Source organism: Macaca nemestrina, chromosome 13, assembly GCF_043159975.1.
Source record: "Macaca nemestrina isolate mMacNem1 chromosome 13, mMacNem.hap1, whole genome shotgun sequence".
Classification (NCBI taxonomy): domain Eukaryota; kingdom Metazoa; phylum Chordata; class Mammalia; order Primates; family Cercopithecidae; genus Macaca; species Macaca nemestrina.
The window spans coordinates 60255138-60270030 of record NC_092137.1 but is presented as its reverse complement, the minus strand read 5'-3'; the positions used below and the strand labels follow the sequence as shown (position 1 = coordinate 60270030).

General features: G+C 41.1%; 1 long non-coding RNA gene across 3 annotated transcripts in view; it reads left to right on the top strand.

The window, feature by feature from the left end:
* Nucleotides 1-14893, top strand: part of LOC139357858 (uncharacterized) — a 276436-nt gene that overhangs the window by 53846 nt on the left and 207697 nt on the right. For 2 of the 3 annotated variants that reach the window (XR_011611756.1, XR_011611757.1), the window contains exon 3: nt 12105-12206. The exons of the other annotated variant lie outside the window; for it this stretch is intronic. This is a non-coding gene — a long non-coding RNA (uncharacterized lncRNA). The remainder of the gene's footprint in view (nt 1-12104; nt 12207-14893) is intronic. 3 annotated transcript variants of the gene reach the window in all.

Here is a 14893-nt window from a genome sequence, read left to right as displayed (position 1 = left end):
AAATAACCAAACAAAGAAATGTAGCTAATAATAAAAAATAGTTAGAATGAAATCATTAAAATATTAATCCAAACAAGGTAGAAAAAGTGAAAAAAGAAAACTAAAATAGGCAATTAAAGCAGAAAACAAGTAGATAAGCAAATTGATGCAGAAATAGAAAACCAAATGCTTCATGTTCTCACTTATAAGTGGGAACTAAGCACTGAGCACTCATGGACATAACTATGGGAACAGCAGACACTATGGACTACTAGAGGGTGGAGGGGGGTGAGTTAAAAAAATACCTAGCAGGTGCTATGCTCACTACCAGGGTGACAGCATCTGTATTCCAAACCTCAGCATCATGCAATACTTCCATATAACAAATCTGCACATGTACCCCCTATCTAAAATAAAATTTGAAATAAAAAAAGAAATTAAGTAGAAAGATGGTAGATATAAGTCCAACCATATCAATGATAACATTAAATACCAAGACACAAATAAGTTATTATGTAAGTAATTTCATAGAAAAAAAAATACCATGCTAACACTAATCTAAAGAAAGCTGGAATGGGTGTATTATAATATCAGACAAAACAGTTTTCAGAGCAAAGAATATTACAGGATTAAAGAGGATCATTTTATAAGGATAAAGGAGTCTATTAACCAATAGGATGTAACAGTGTTAAACATTTATGCACCAAATCGAATTTTCAAACACATGCAGCAAAAACTAATATAACTGTAAGGATAAATAAACAAATACACAAGTGTAATGAGGGATTCCTTATACTCTTCTGAATAATAGATAGAACAAATAGAAAGAAAATCAATAAAAATATAGAAGACCTAAATAACACTACCAACTAACTTGACATAACTGACCTTTGTAGACCCCCTGCATCCAACAATAGAGGAATACACAGCACTCTACACCCTAGGACTGACCCAGCAGTCTAGCCAATTTTGTCTATCAAGAGGAAAACACTTGTGTCAATGTAAACATCATTGTTCTGGACCTCTCCAGGCCATGAGCAATGGCACAGAATCCCTGTCTTAGCTGCATAGTCCCCTCCTCGAGGCATTGCTGCTGGATATTCTGGTAGCTGCTCCATGAAAAGGTTATTGTTTCAAGGAAATAGTTCACCTGCCAAGGATGAGGTCAGGGATTGGATCTGAATCAAAGATCTAACCCACACATTGTCATCTTGCTGGGGAGAGCAGCAGCCACTAGCTGTGTCCAGCTTTATTAAAATTGTTGTACTGTTGCCCCCAGGGCCTTGGCATTGGAAAATAAACAAATGAACAAATAACATCACGGCACCAGGGTTAGGTCCATCCCAAGATCTTCTATCATTTTTTTGATAACTGGACTGTTGAAATCAGCCAAACAATACAGATGTCCCCAGAAAACCTTCTTGAGAGATTTTACTCCCTAGAGATAACGTATGACAAGACAGGTTTTTTGGTTCCCTACTTTTCAAAAGGGAGAAAGCTTAAAATCAAAGAAATATGATAGAAAGGTGAAGTATACATGTAATCAGATTTAAGCCATACAATAGAAATGCAATTTATATACTCATATAACAAATTACTACATTTTAATCAAGGAGGAAAAAAGATAAACTAGAAGAATGTTTGGTAGTATAATGATGACATTTCAAGGTGCTGTTTTGTGGGGACCCCTACCATTTCCAAATCCCAGTGAACCATTCTTAGGAGTCAGACATACAAGTGAAGGATAGAGGAGAAAAATAGTTCCAGCCATATTGTACATTGTACACACCTCTCCATGAACCTTGGCTGCATCTTGTGCTTCTACACTCCAATGGGCTTTCTCCATGAAACTGTCTCTTCTGTGAACATGAATCCATACCCAAATTATAGTACATATAGTAATTTATAATAATCTGCCATCAATGATATTATACCATTTTAGGTATAGTATATGGAATTTACAACCATGTATTTCCATTTTTCTCCTCCTGGCCTTTGCACTATTCTTATCATAAATCTACTTTAATGTACATTATAAAACCTACAACAGATTTTTTATTATATTTCCTTTAAATAGTCGATCATCTTGTAAGTAATTTAAATAAGTCAAAATCTATATTTACCCATTTAGATAACATTTCTATTTATTTCTCTTCATTTCTTTGTGTCAATTCAGATTTACATCTGCTATCATTTTCCTTCTGCTGAAAGTACTTCCTTTAATATTTCTTACAATGCAGATTTGCTGATAATGAATTCTTTTAGCTTTCATATGGCTGAAAAAAATTGTTATTTTGCTTTTATTTGTGAAAGCTATTTCCACAGGGTAAAGAATTCTATGTTATCAGTTTTTCCTCCATTTAGTACAGTAGAGGTGTTCTAGCTTGCATTATTTCCAAAGAAAAATCTGCCTCTATTCTGATCTTTTTTCTCTGTATGTAATGTGTGTGTGTGTGTGTGTGTGTGTGTGTGTGTGTTTTACTTTGGCTGCCTTTAAGATTTTTCTTTTTATTATTGGGGTTTAATAAATTTGATTATGATGTGCTTTCATGTAATTTTCTTCAAGGTTTCTTGTGCTTGGAGTTTGTTGAGCTTCTTAAAGCTGCAGGTTTATAATTTCAACAAATTTGGAAGTTTCTTAGCCAGAATTTGTTCAAATATTATTTTTTGTCTTCCCCTCTTCAAAGACTTCAATAACATGAATATTAAGCCTCTTGTAATTGTCTCATAGCTCACATACTCTCTATTATACTTTTTCCCATTTTGGAAAGTTTCTATTGCTATTTCTTTAAGTTTACTTCTGTTTTCTTTTGCAGTGTCCAATTTATTCTTAATCTTATCCACTATATGTTTCATCTTGGACACTGCAGGTTGTCTTTAGAAGTTTGATTTTGGGACTTATTTATATCTTTCATGTCTCAATTGATACACTCAAGTATTCCTTTACCTTCTTGAACATATGTAATACAATTTAAATAATTCTCTTAATGCTTTTGTCTACTAATTGTATCACCTGTGTAAATTCTGGGTCAATTTCAATTTATTGATGTTTCTTCTAATTATGGTCATATTTTTCTGCTTCTTTGCGTACCTAGTCATTTTAATTGGATACTAGGCATTGTGAATTTTACCTTGTTAGGTGTTACATAGTCTTGTGTTTCTATACATATTTTTGTGTTTTGTTCTGGGACATTGTTAAATTGCTTGGAAAGAGCTTGAGCCTTTCAGGTCTTGCTTCTTTGCTTTGTTAGGCAGGATCCGATCAGTTTATTTTTTCCCACTACTGAGGCAAAACCCTTCTCGGTACAAATATGAGGCTTTTGTACTCTGGCTGGTGGATGAGATGCTATTTCTTTTTACATCTAATCATCTAATTCTTTCAGATGATTTTGTTTTTCTCTGGCCTTGATTAGTTTCCTCTCGTACTTGAGCTGATCAGTAGTCAACTTAACTCTTGAGGTGAGCCTTCTTTAGGTCTCCAGAATTTTCTATTTCTCTGGGTAGCTCCCCCTTTTCTGGTACTCTGCTCTGTAAACTCTAGCTATATCCAGGACCATCAGCTTCACCTTCTTATCTTAGAGAGACCACTGGGCTCCATGTGGGTCCCCCTCCTTGCATCATGATCTGGAAACTCTCTCCAGGCAGTAAGTTGGGACAATCATAGGACTCAACTCACTTGTTTCACATCTCCCAGGCATCACTGACCTTCATGCTTGATGTCAAAATTTCAAAATTCAGTTTTTCACATATGTTGTCTGCTTTTTTAATCGTTTCAGGCAGGTGGATAAATTCAATTCCTTTTACTCATTCTGGCTAGAAGCAAAGTCTGTAGTATTCTTTATAATTAAGTTTTTGTGTGTGTCTTTTCTCTATTTTCATTTGCGTGTGTGTCGTGGGGGATAAGGGAGTTTATGGAGATTAGCCAAAAAAGGTTTCTTTGGAATGAATGCTAAAGAGATAATTTTCCCATCCTCTTTCACTATCCTGATTTTTTACCTTGCTACCACAGTAATTTCCCCAAATGTAATCATCTCTTGTTTCTGCCTAAATCCATCATGGCTCTTAAATGATTACAGAACAATGTCCAAACCCCTTAGTATGCTTGCCATCCTCTTGTGACCTGTTAACTCTTATATCTAACACCAGTCACCTTCCCTATCATAGCCTGCACTCTAAGCCTCTGATGTCTGTGAAGGTAGCAGTCTATGGGTTTTGGAGGCAGAGCTACTGTTCAAATCCTACTTAATGGCTGCCTGACATTGAGAAATTAACTGTTGTAATATTTTATCTGAAAATAAGACAACAATACTATATACTTCTTAGGTTTGTTGTGAACATCAAATAAAATAATATCTATAATGTGCTCACCACAGTGTCTGACATACAGTGAGTGCTTTGTTAATATAATTTGTTGCTATGATTGCTCCTCAGATGCATCATGTTCTGCTTCTCTGCTCTCTGGGCCTTTGATCACACTTCTCCTTTTCTTGCTGCACGCGTTTTTCACCTGCTTACTCCTTCTCTTTTCAGGTACATCTCAAGCTTTCCCTCCTGGGTCCAGCTTCCCCTGACCTTCTGATCTTAGTAGGATGCTCTCCATGGTGCCTGTTCATTCTGTTTTGTCCTTGTTTTTCCTCTTCCATCTCTACATGGGGTGCAGGGACTGTGGCTCATGGTAAATGATTCACAAATTTTTGCTGAAAAGTGAATGAATGAAGATAGGCTCTTTATAACTTGAATAGAATGGTGAAAAGGGGGTGAAATGATGAAAAGGTTACAGAAGTAACGTAAAATGTTGTTTAACTGGACACCAGTAGAGGTATACAATTCCTAGGCAAAAAGACACTGAGGAGAACAGGAGTCGGGCGCTCAGGGATACCACCTGGTCAGTCACCACTGCCCAGTGAGCCTCTCTGTAAAGCTACCCCAAGAGGCTGCAGAGGTAATTTCTCAATTCAGTGACAGGCAATGCTACATGGCAAGGAAAAGGGCAAAGCCTGGTGATAAGAAGCCAAAAAAAAAAAAAAAATGAAAAGAAAAGCAAGAAAATAAACATCTCCTGCCAAACCATGTGAAAATGGACCCCCTGCCCCCTACCCTCATCCCTATAGCACAGGCATTCGGCTAATGGTATTATCTCTGCACAGCTAGAATTTTAGGAAATGCCTGCCAATATTGACATTACCCCCATGTAATGACATAAGGGTGGGTTGTTGAACAATCACTTTAAAAGTTAATTGTTGAAAACCTGCAGGTTAGAGCTCTTAAGCTTGCTTTTTTTTTTTTTTTTTTTTAAAGTCTTAAGGCAGGTTAAGCATCTTCCTGCCTAGCTTTCTGAGTAGTTATTTTCTTTCCTCTCCTCTACTCTTTCTCACTTTTCTCTTTTCATTGTACCCTAGTCCTGCAGCTATGACTGCCTCTTGTCCTGAAGCCTGTCTGCATAGGCATTTGGGAATTCTGGTTAATCCAGTTCCTACCATTCCTCAACCCTCCTGAAGCCCCTAGAGGCTGTGTTAAGGATATCCTTCATGTCTGAGTCATTGGTAATGTGCTCAGAACTCTGCCAGCATTCCTCCTCAGGGGCCAGTTCCCCTGATGGTCCCAGAAAGAATCAGAGATGGTAGACCTCTGTGTTTAAGGGAACAAGTTTCTATCCCACAGATTGGAGGCTGTGATCACAGTGATGACCCACCCAGAGGAGAGCCTCACAACAAAGCCGATGTTTCCCCACCTCCCCTTCCCCTCAGATCTCAGGCTGCAGTGAGTGACAACAGGGGATTTTTAGAAATTCTTATTTGGGGCAGGAAACTGACAAGGTATCCGTCCTTTCTCAATCAAAGCCTGGCATGAATTTGAGTCTATCAGTATATTTCCATTTATTGATGAGCAGATCACAGACTAGCCCCTGGGCATGTTTTCAAACTTAATGAAAAAAAGACAGTTTCTGCCACAAGAGCTCTTCATCTAACTGACAGCGTCAATCAAGAGGTTCTCTGAGCTCCTGGCTGCTCTCAGTAATGAAACCTTTCTTCTAAAAACTGGAGAGGCTGGTGAGATGGGATGGTGGGCCATGGTGGGGGGTGGGGGGGTACAGAAGATGTCTCTAGATCATCTCAGCTATTTCACTTTTGTCTCATTATGGGCCTTGCTAAGGCCTGAAGGAAGCCAGAGGCATGGGGTTTGGTGGCAGCTGGAGGGTCCTGGAAAGCAGGGCTGGAAGGGAGTCTTTTCCCAAGGGGAATGATGCTATGGAAGCTCCTTTAAACTGAAAGGTGACTTTTTTCATTCCTTCTGGTGGAAGGCCAGATTCTCCTTCCAGAAGCTCACTGCTGTTTTCATTTAGGACACAGAACACAGAACTGAGATCCGAAGCCTGTCTTGGAGATCATGTATTCCAATGGTTTTCAAACCTTTCTTTTACTGGAAAATACTTTTCCCCTTAAATGAAAGCTATTCCCTCTGCAAGGGCCTAACAGATAAACACACCAAAAAGAGAAACCAGGATTCCATGGTTTAGGGATGGAAAACCAGTGGAGTGGAGGTATGTGTTGGGGGATGAACTCTAAGTGGCCATGGAGATGCTCCAGAAAACGTTAGATTTCTGAGAAGCACTGAAAACCATGGATCTAGTTCAATGCCCTCAGGCTGAAGACCAAAGAGGCTTGCTGAAGAGCAAACATATAATATCTGGCCAAGCTGGTCTTTTAAGTTCCCTTTCCCCAAAAGATGGGGCATCTGCTTTGTGCCAGGCATCCTAGTGTGCACCAGTGATGCCGAGAGAGAAGAGGCTGTTCATGGATCCTCTGGCTGTTGCTGAGAAGGCCTTACAAGTCTCCAGGGCATCCTTCTACACCTTTTCCTTGCTTCTCCAGCAATAATATTAGTTTCTTCCTAAGTGGATTCATGTATTTTGGAGAGAGGAGCTTCTTTCTTCTGCTTTCTAGAAGCAGTGATTTGCTCACATTGGCCAGAAAACTGCAAGTTATCCTTGTTATTGCCCCATCACCTAGACCTGTTGACTCATGTCCTAAGTAACTTGGGTCGGTCTGCTTGGCTCCATCTTTTTGTTTTGTTTTGGTTTTGAGACAGAGTTTTACTCTTGTTGCCCAGGCTGGAGTGCAACGGTGCCATCTCAGCTCACCGCAACCTCCACCTCCCGGGTTCTAGTGATTCTGCTGCCTCAGCCTCCTGAGTAACTGGGATTACAGGCGTGCGCCACCACGCCCAGCTAATTTTGTATTTTTAGTAGAGGAGGAGTTTCTCCATATTGGTCAGGCTGGCCTCAAACTCCTGACCTCAGGTGATCCGCCTGCCTTGGCCTCCCAAAGTGCTGGGATTACAGGTGTGAGCCATCGTGCTGGGCCCTACTTGGCTCTACCTTTACCTGAATACCCTGTTCTCAAATACCATCATTTCACTGGAGCTGGGAACAGGCTTCTAACTGGCTTTCCTCTTTTATTCTGGCCTCATTTAAATTCATTCTTCACATCGAAACCAGTGTCATGCGCGTCCGTGTGAAGAGACCACCAAACAGGCTTTGTGTGAGCAACATGGCTGTTTATTTCACCTGGGTGCAGGCGGGCTGAGTCTGAAAAGAGAGTCAGCAAAGGGAGATAAGTGTGGGGACGTTTTATAGGATTTGGGTAGGTAAAGGAAAATTACAGTCAAAGTGGGCGTTGTTCTCTGGCGGGCAGGAGTGGGGGTTACAAGGTGCTCAGTGGGGAAGCTTTTTGAGCCAGGATGAACCAGGAAGAGGAATTTCACAAGATCATATCATCGCTTAAGGCAAGGACCAGCCATTTTCACTTCTTTTGTGGTGGAATGTCATCGGTTAAGGTGAGGCAGGGCATTTGCACTTCTTTTGTGATTCTTCAGTTACTTCAGGCCATCTGGGCATATACGTGCAAGTCACAGGGGATGCAATGGCTTGGCTTGGGCTCAGAGGCCTGACAACCAGCATGATGTTTTTGAACTGCAGCTCTGGTTATGTCACTTCCTCTATCAGCTGAAAACTCCTCAGTGGCTTCCCATTGGTTTTAGACTCCCCATTCTTTATCCTACTCCTTGTCATTGCTGATCAGCGTCCTGTATATCTCTCTATTTTGGTCTTGAATCTCTCCTCCTTCTCTCTGGCCTCCAGCAAAAACTTCCCTTTCTCACCACTCTCCAGCAGGAAGAGGGAAATGGCTTTGGAGATTGATACCTCTGGGCTCTGCCATTTACTAGGTAAGTTATTTAGGCCCACAGCCTCAGTTTACTCATCTGTAAAATAGAGTTAAAATACCACAATGTCATTATAAGTTTCACTGACATAATACGTATGAGCTTTCTGGCACAATGTCTAGTCAAGATGATCAATGAATATGAATTCTCTGCCTGGAATCTATCCCTCATTGGCTCTGCCTGTGGTTGCAGATCCAGCCACTATCTTGATTGAGGGAAACATCAGGCTCCTGTTTCTTCAGCACTGATTTCTAGCTGCTCAAACTTTGCAGCTGGTGCAAATTCTTGCCCCTGGAACTCTGTTTTGCTGATCCCAAAGCTGCCCATTGCAGGTATACCTAAGACCTCTAATGAAGCCAAGGGCAGGGCTAATCCCTTGCATACTTACTGCGATTATGTCCAGAGTATGCACCTGGGGCTGTCACCATTGCTATTCCCTGGGTCTCCACTGGAGTGCCTCTGTAAGCCTTGTCACCACTACTTGATGGGGAAATTACCTAAGCTGGAGCTCTCAGCAACACCTTCACTGTCCTGGAGTCCTTGGTGCCTGGCAGACATGGTTGCCACTGGCTATGTCTCCATGAGCCCTTGGAGCTGTAGTTTGTGAAGATTGTAGCTCAGCCTGGAAGCAGGAGGAGGCTATGGCTCACAGTGCTTCTCCTCTGCGGATGGCCTTGGGCTTTCCGACTCTGTGGTCTCCATCAGGTGGCCTTATAATAGGACTTGTTCATTTTGCCTACACTGGGGTCCCACGACAGGTTCCTGACAGAACAGACTGAATGGGTCTGTGTTTGGAATTGCTCTCCCTTTCCTAAGGTCTGGCATGGGACATTTGCCTACTGACCACTTGGAGGATGCCTATTTTATCCTATGCTGCTCTGGTCAATGGCTAATCCCTAAGTTCTCACCCTTTTCTCAGCTGCCACACCTATGATGGATGATTTTTATACACTCAAGCACATATCAAAATTTTGAGCACCTCCCCAGAAATTTTGCGGAGTGGCACAACCTTATAATAACATAATTACCAGAGTGCTCTTTGTATATCGGTAGCCCTCTTCTCCTGCAGTCAATGAGATAGACATGATGGTCTTCAGATCTGGGGATACCCAGACATGAATTGTATTTCCTTGCTTTCTTTATCACTGAAATTTAGATACAGTCATGTGCTGCATAATGACATTTCAGTTGATTATGGAACACATATATGAAGGTGATCCCATAATGGAGCTGGAAAATTCCTATCAACTGGTGACATCATAGCTCTAGTAACGCCACAGCACCATGCATCATTCACCTGTTTCTGGTGATGCTATTGTCAACAAACCATAATTGTATAATACATACCATTATGTGTTATACTTAACACATATTTATGTGTTATCAAGTACTATGTACTGTACATAGTGCTTGATGATGACAATAAATGACTGTTATTGCTTTATATATTTACTATACTATACTTTTTTTTGTTATTACTTTAGAGTGTACTTCTACTCATAAAAAAATAAAGTTAATTGTAAAACAGCCTCAGGCAGGTCCTTCAGGATGTATCCCAGAAGAAACCATTGCTATCATAGGAGAGGACAGCTCCATGGGTGTTATTGTCCCTGAAGACTTTCCAGTGGGACAAGATACGGAGGTGGAAGACAGTGATATGCATGATCCTGACCTTGTGTAGGCCTAGGATAATGTGTGTGCTTATGTCTTAGTTTTTTAATAAAAAAGTGTAAAAATTAAAAAGTTAAAAATTCTTTTACATAGAAAAAAGCTTGTAGAATAAGTATATGAAAAAGAAAATAGTTTTGTACAACTATAAAATGTGCTTTTGTTTCAAGCTAAGTGTTATTACAAAAGGGTCAAAAGGTAAAAAAAAAATTTAAAGTTTTATGAAGTAAAAAATGTTACAGAAAGCTAGGGTTATTTTATAATTAATGAAAAACATTTTAAATAAATTGAGTATAGCCTAAGTGTGCAGTGTTGAAAAATGTACAGTTATGCATAATGTCCTAGGCCTTCACATTCACTAAGTACTCACTCACTAACTCACCCAGAGAAACTTTCAGTCCTCCAAGCTCCATTCACTGGTAAGTGCCCTATACAGGTATACCATTTAAAAAAAATCTTGTATAGCATATTGTCACTGTACTTTTTCTATGTTTAGATATGCAACTACTTACTATTGTGTTACAATGTTCTTGCAGTATTCAGAACAGTAGCATGCGGTATAGGTTTGTAGCCATATAGCCCGGTGTGTAGTAGGCTGTACCACCCAGGTTCATGTAAGTTCACTCTATGATGTCCACACAGTGATGAAGTCATGTAGTGATGTATCTCAGAATGCGTTCCTTTTATTTAGCAACACATGACTATACATTGAGTGAGAAAAGTAAACCAGAATTTGATTAAATATGTTAAAAACATTTAGAACATCTTAGATTACCAGTAGTAAACTACTAACTACCCACAGATGGCAGGTGAGGATCCCAGTGAAGGCCCCTCAAGAGTCGTTTTTACTAGGTTCATAGACACTCAGTCCCCAGACAGTGCTGCCTAGTAGTTGGGAGTCACCCAGGATCCACAGGAGGTGGGTAGGACATTCTTGTTCAGTGTTTTTGAGTTATGCTCCAGGGAAAGGGCCTCACTGGGTCTCTTAATGAAAGGAAACCCTGATCCTTCAAGGCTGGCAACAGAAGGGCCTTATGGCATGTGGGTGGGTGTGGTCCTGAGGCTTGTCCTCTAAGAACCACATTCCCCTGGCAGATTTCACACATTACTACTGTCCTGCATGGAGGATATTAGTAGATCAGTCAAGATGGAGCTTCATTGAACCCAGACCAACTGTTTTCAAATACTTCCTCCTTCAGCAGGAGGTTCCTCTGGCTGTCTTGCCCACCTCTTGCTCCCTTTCAGGCTTTGATGCCTGGTACCTTGTGAACTACTGCAAGAATAAGAGCACACCCTGTCTGGTGGTGGTGGTGGGTGCTACAATTTTTCTTCAGCATCCATCCCAGCTTGGAATAATAAGAGAAAATGATGCCTGCCTCTGTGGGTTCTTACAGTATCCCTTCCAGGGCACAGACACATCCTGGCATCTAGCAGGACGGAAACTGCAGCTACCCTGAAGAAAAACAGCAGCCTTGGCTTTTGAAGGGATGGCAGGACAGTGGCAGGGTGGAAGAGTTTGGGAACTTTGTGACTGTGCTAGCTGAGTATCTTGTCTGACTTAATGGCCCTCACCCCTCTACTCCCATCTCTCTGCTCTGAAACTCTGACTGTGAAAGTCTCCAGGGTCCCCGGCTCTCAGAATTTATGGAGAAAATGACTCTGTGTCCTCTAAGTCTTCAACAATGCTTGGGGCTTTGATATATGTCAGCTTTGGTTGTGGTTGGGGATTGGGGACTGGTGGAGAAATGCCAAGTAACCTCCTCACCTCCACCCCCATCACTGCTGTCCTGCTGATCCCTAGAGCAGCAAAGAAACATTCTAGCTTTGAAGGTGGGCCTTGGTCAGTTACAAATCCCCCAAACAGGTGCTTCTGGCCATCAAAGTCTTGAAGCAGTTAAACTTGCTTTCACCTTTGCTGCAGTTTCCTTAAAAGAAAATAGAGAGATCTTCGAAAGGTGGAGGGGGTGGCAGGCCAGAAACGTAAAGTGTGTGCAATCACTCAGATACAAGTGGCACCACTAAAAATTGCCTTCATATATCAGCTTATGGTTTACACACTCTGGCAGAAAGGACACTAAAAGGTCAGCAGGAAAAAAATGTATATGTCAGGCCTGGAGCTGTGGCTCCAAAGGTGGTGAGAAGACACGATCTTCGAAGGGTTCTGGAGGGACCGGCTAACTGCTTGATGTGGCAGGATTCTTTTTTTTTACTCTTTATTTTGTTTTATTTTTAAGGAAGTTGCTTGCAAACGTCAGCAGAGAAGCTAAGGTATAGACTCAGAGTAACCTCTTGCTCCGACCCCTGGTGACAAGACGGATAGTTCCATTCATCTATGGGTGAGCAGCCGAGGCTCCCTGCATTTTTTTTCCTTTTTGCTTGGATTCGGTATATATTTGTTTGCAGAGAGGGATGTCATGCTTGTGAATGCACTGCTCAGTCATGTGCCTGCGGTGAAATCAGAGGAGGGGAGGAGAGGCAGGAGGGAAGGAGGTGGTGTGGGGAAAGGGCAAGCTATACTCTGGGGGCTTTCAGTGTGCCAGCTTGGATCCAGAAACACATCTTCAACCAAATGCTAATGGAGAATGTGCCTTCCAACCCGAAGTATCAGCAAGTAGGCTGTAAATTAATAATGCACCCTTTTAGTAGCAATTGCCTTGTGGAAAATTCTGGGGGAGGATTATTCATCCACTTCCCCTTCCATCCCACCTCTCAGGAACTAAGAACACTGTAGGTCTCTCGGAGTTTTGTTTAAGACTGATCCTGCCCCCTTATTTTATTAACCGTGTAACATTTTCAGGTTGTTTTTTCCTCTCTGTCTCCTGCAGCAAGTCTCTATTGATCACTGTTTACAGTTATAATCCCTTTCAAATTTATCATCCATGACTAACACCACATGTATTGATTAGTGTTGACGGATGTCCCTCTACAGTATAGAAGCACTGTGATCCCGGCCAGCCAAATGCACTGGAGAAGGGGAGATAGAAATATATGCTTTCCCTTTTTCCTTGATTTTCTTTCGGTGCCTTTCTATTCCCCATTTGGTCCCTAGCTCAGGTGACTACTTTCCTACAGATGCTTAGGGATTGCTTTGTATATTTTTAAGATAATTTCTTTACTCCCACTGAAGCCTTCTGGGAAGAAAAGAAAGTGCTGTTTTGCTCCTGGGTGGCAACTGGGGGTCTGTGGACAGGCCCTAAAGGAGATCAGATTTATGAGGGACATACACATGTCTTAACCTAAAGCCTCAAGTAACAAAGATGTAAAGGCTAGTTTTTTAGGGACAAATTAGATGTCACTTGTGACTAAGGACAAGGTGTCCGAAATCTGGACTACAAGTGGAGTCATTTGTCAATAGTGCAATTTTTTTTGGTCCTTTTTTTGCTTACTCTCTACAGTGTCCTCTTTGCCTGTTGTGGGCCAAAGGCAAGTGACAGTTAGGTTGGGAAGCTGTGTACTCACCTGTCTTGCCCAAGTCACATTTCTAGGCCTCCTTGTCTTGGAACATTTGTGTATCTGGTTTGTCCTGCATGTGTGCATAAGGCACCCACCCCAGCCGCCCACCAAGCTAGCACTGAGTTGTGAAGCAGTCTGTCCTTTACCTTCAACCAGCCCCCTTGTGGGTAAGGCACCTTGAGGGTCCTGAGCTCAGCTGCCTCATCTATGCAATGAAACTAATAATCCTCTCCTTGCCTACCAAACAAGGAAGCTGTGAAATGACAGCTATGAGAGGGATTCAAAAAAATCATAAAGGACCTCATAAAACAAGATTGTATAACTATTATCCCGGAAACTATCTTCCTCCTCCTTGTTCTCCTCTTCCTCCTCTTCATCCTGTCTCTCCCTCTCTCTCCCTCCATCTTTATCTTGGTCTCTATCTCTCATACTCTAAGGGGGTTTTATTACTTTAAAAGGTTTTTCTTACACTCCAAAGAATATCACCAGAAGATGCAAGGATTAGGTTTGAGAATAAAACAAAGAATTATAGAACTCAAAGGGAATTTAGAGGTATTGTAGCCTAACACTTTAATTTTACACGTGAGAAAACTGATGAAGCCTAGACATTTGGAATAACACGTTCTATGTTGCACAGTGTGCGAGAGATAAGCCCAGGAAAAGAAGTCAGTTTTCTGACTCTTAGGCAAGTATCTTTTCTTCCCTAAACCTCTCCTCACCGCTTCTCTCTCCCGCCCTATTCTCCTGCTCCTTTTCTCTTTCTTTCTCTCCTCTCACTCTCCCTCCCCCTTGCCTTCTCCCTTTCCTCCCTCCAGCCCTTCAGTAGCTTTCCAGGTCCGGGTAGGGAAAGACACAAAGCCCCTTGTTCTTGGTACTCACTTTGGTTTGCAAAACCTACTTTCTAAGAAACTCAAAGGTTTCTTTACCACTGAAAATTCGTATTAAAAAGTTAATTTTCTTTCCAAAGGAAAAAAGAAAACTATGTTCCGCTCCTAGGGGAGAGCACATCTACACACCTCATGTACCATTCTGTCATGCTATCGTGCTTTTGAATAGCTATTTAGTTGACTCATATGTAAATGATATTTTGTCCTCCCTCACTGCCTCTGTCCCCACTATTGACAATAATTTGATGGGATTTTTTTGCCTCTTAACTTATCTATTTTTCAGGTTTTCGTGGTCTGTTTGTAATAGTGTTTTTGGTTCTTTGCACTACTTTAAATTAAGTTTCTCATAAGGGTCTTATTATACCTGAATACTGCTCAGTTATTTGATGACATAGTTGTAAATCCTCAATAAAAAGATCTTTAATAATCAGTTGGCATTTATTTAATATACTACCCATCTTATTAAATCTAACTCCTTAGATTTAATAGGACAGTTTATTGTATTTTAGCATCAGAATAGTGATGCTCTAGTTATGCTTGAGAAGGCACTTTCATTATAAACTCCTGTTTTTAGGCACTTATAATTTTCTTAAGTAGCACATTTATTTCAATGTGCAATCATTTTCTCTTCTCTTCTCCCTCCCTCTCTCAATTTGTACCATTTTTTCCCTCATCTTTTAAAA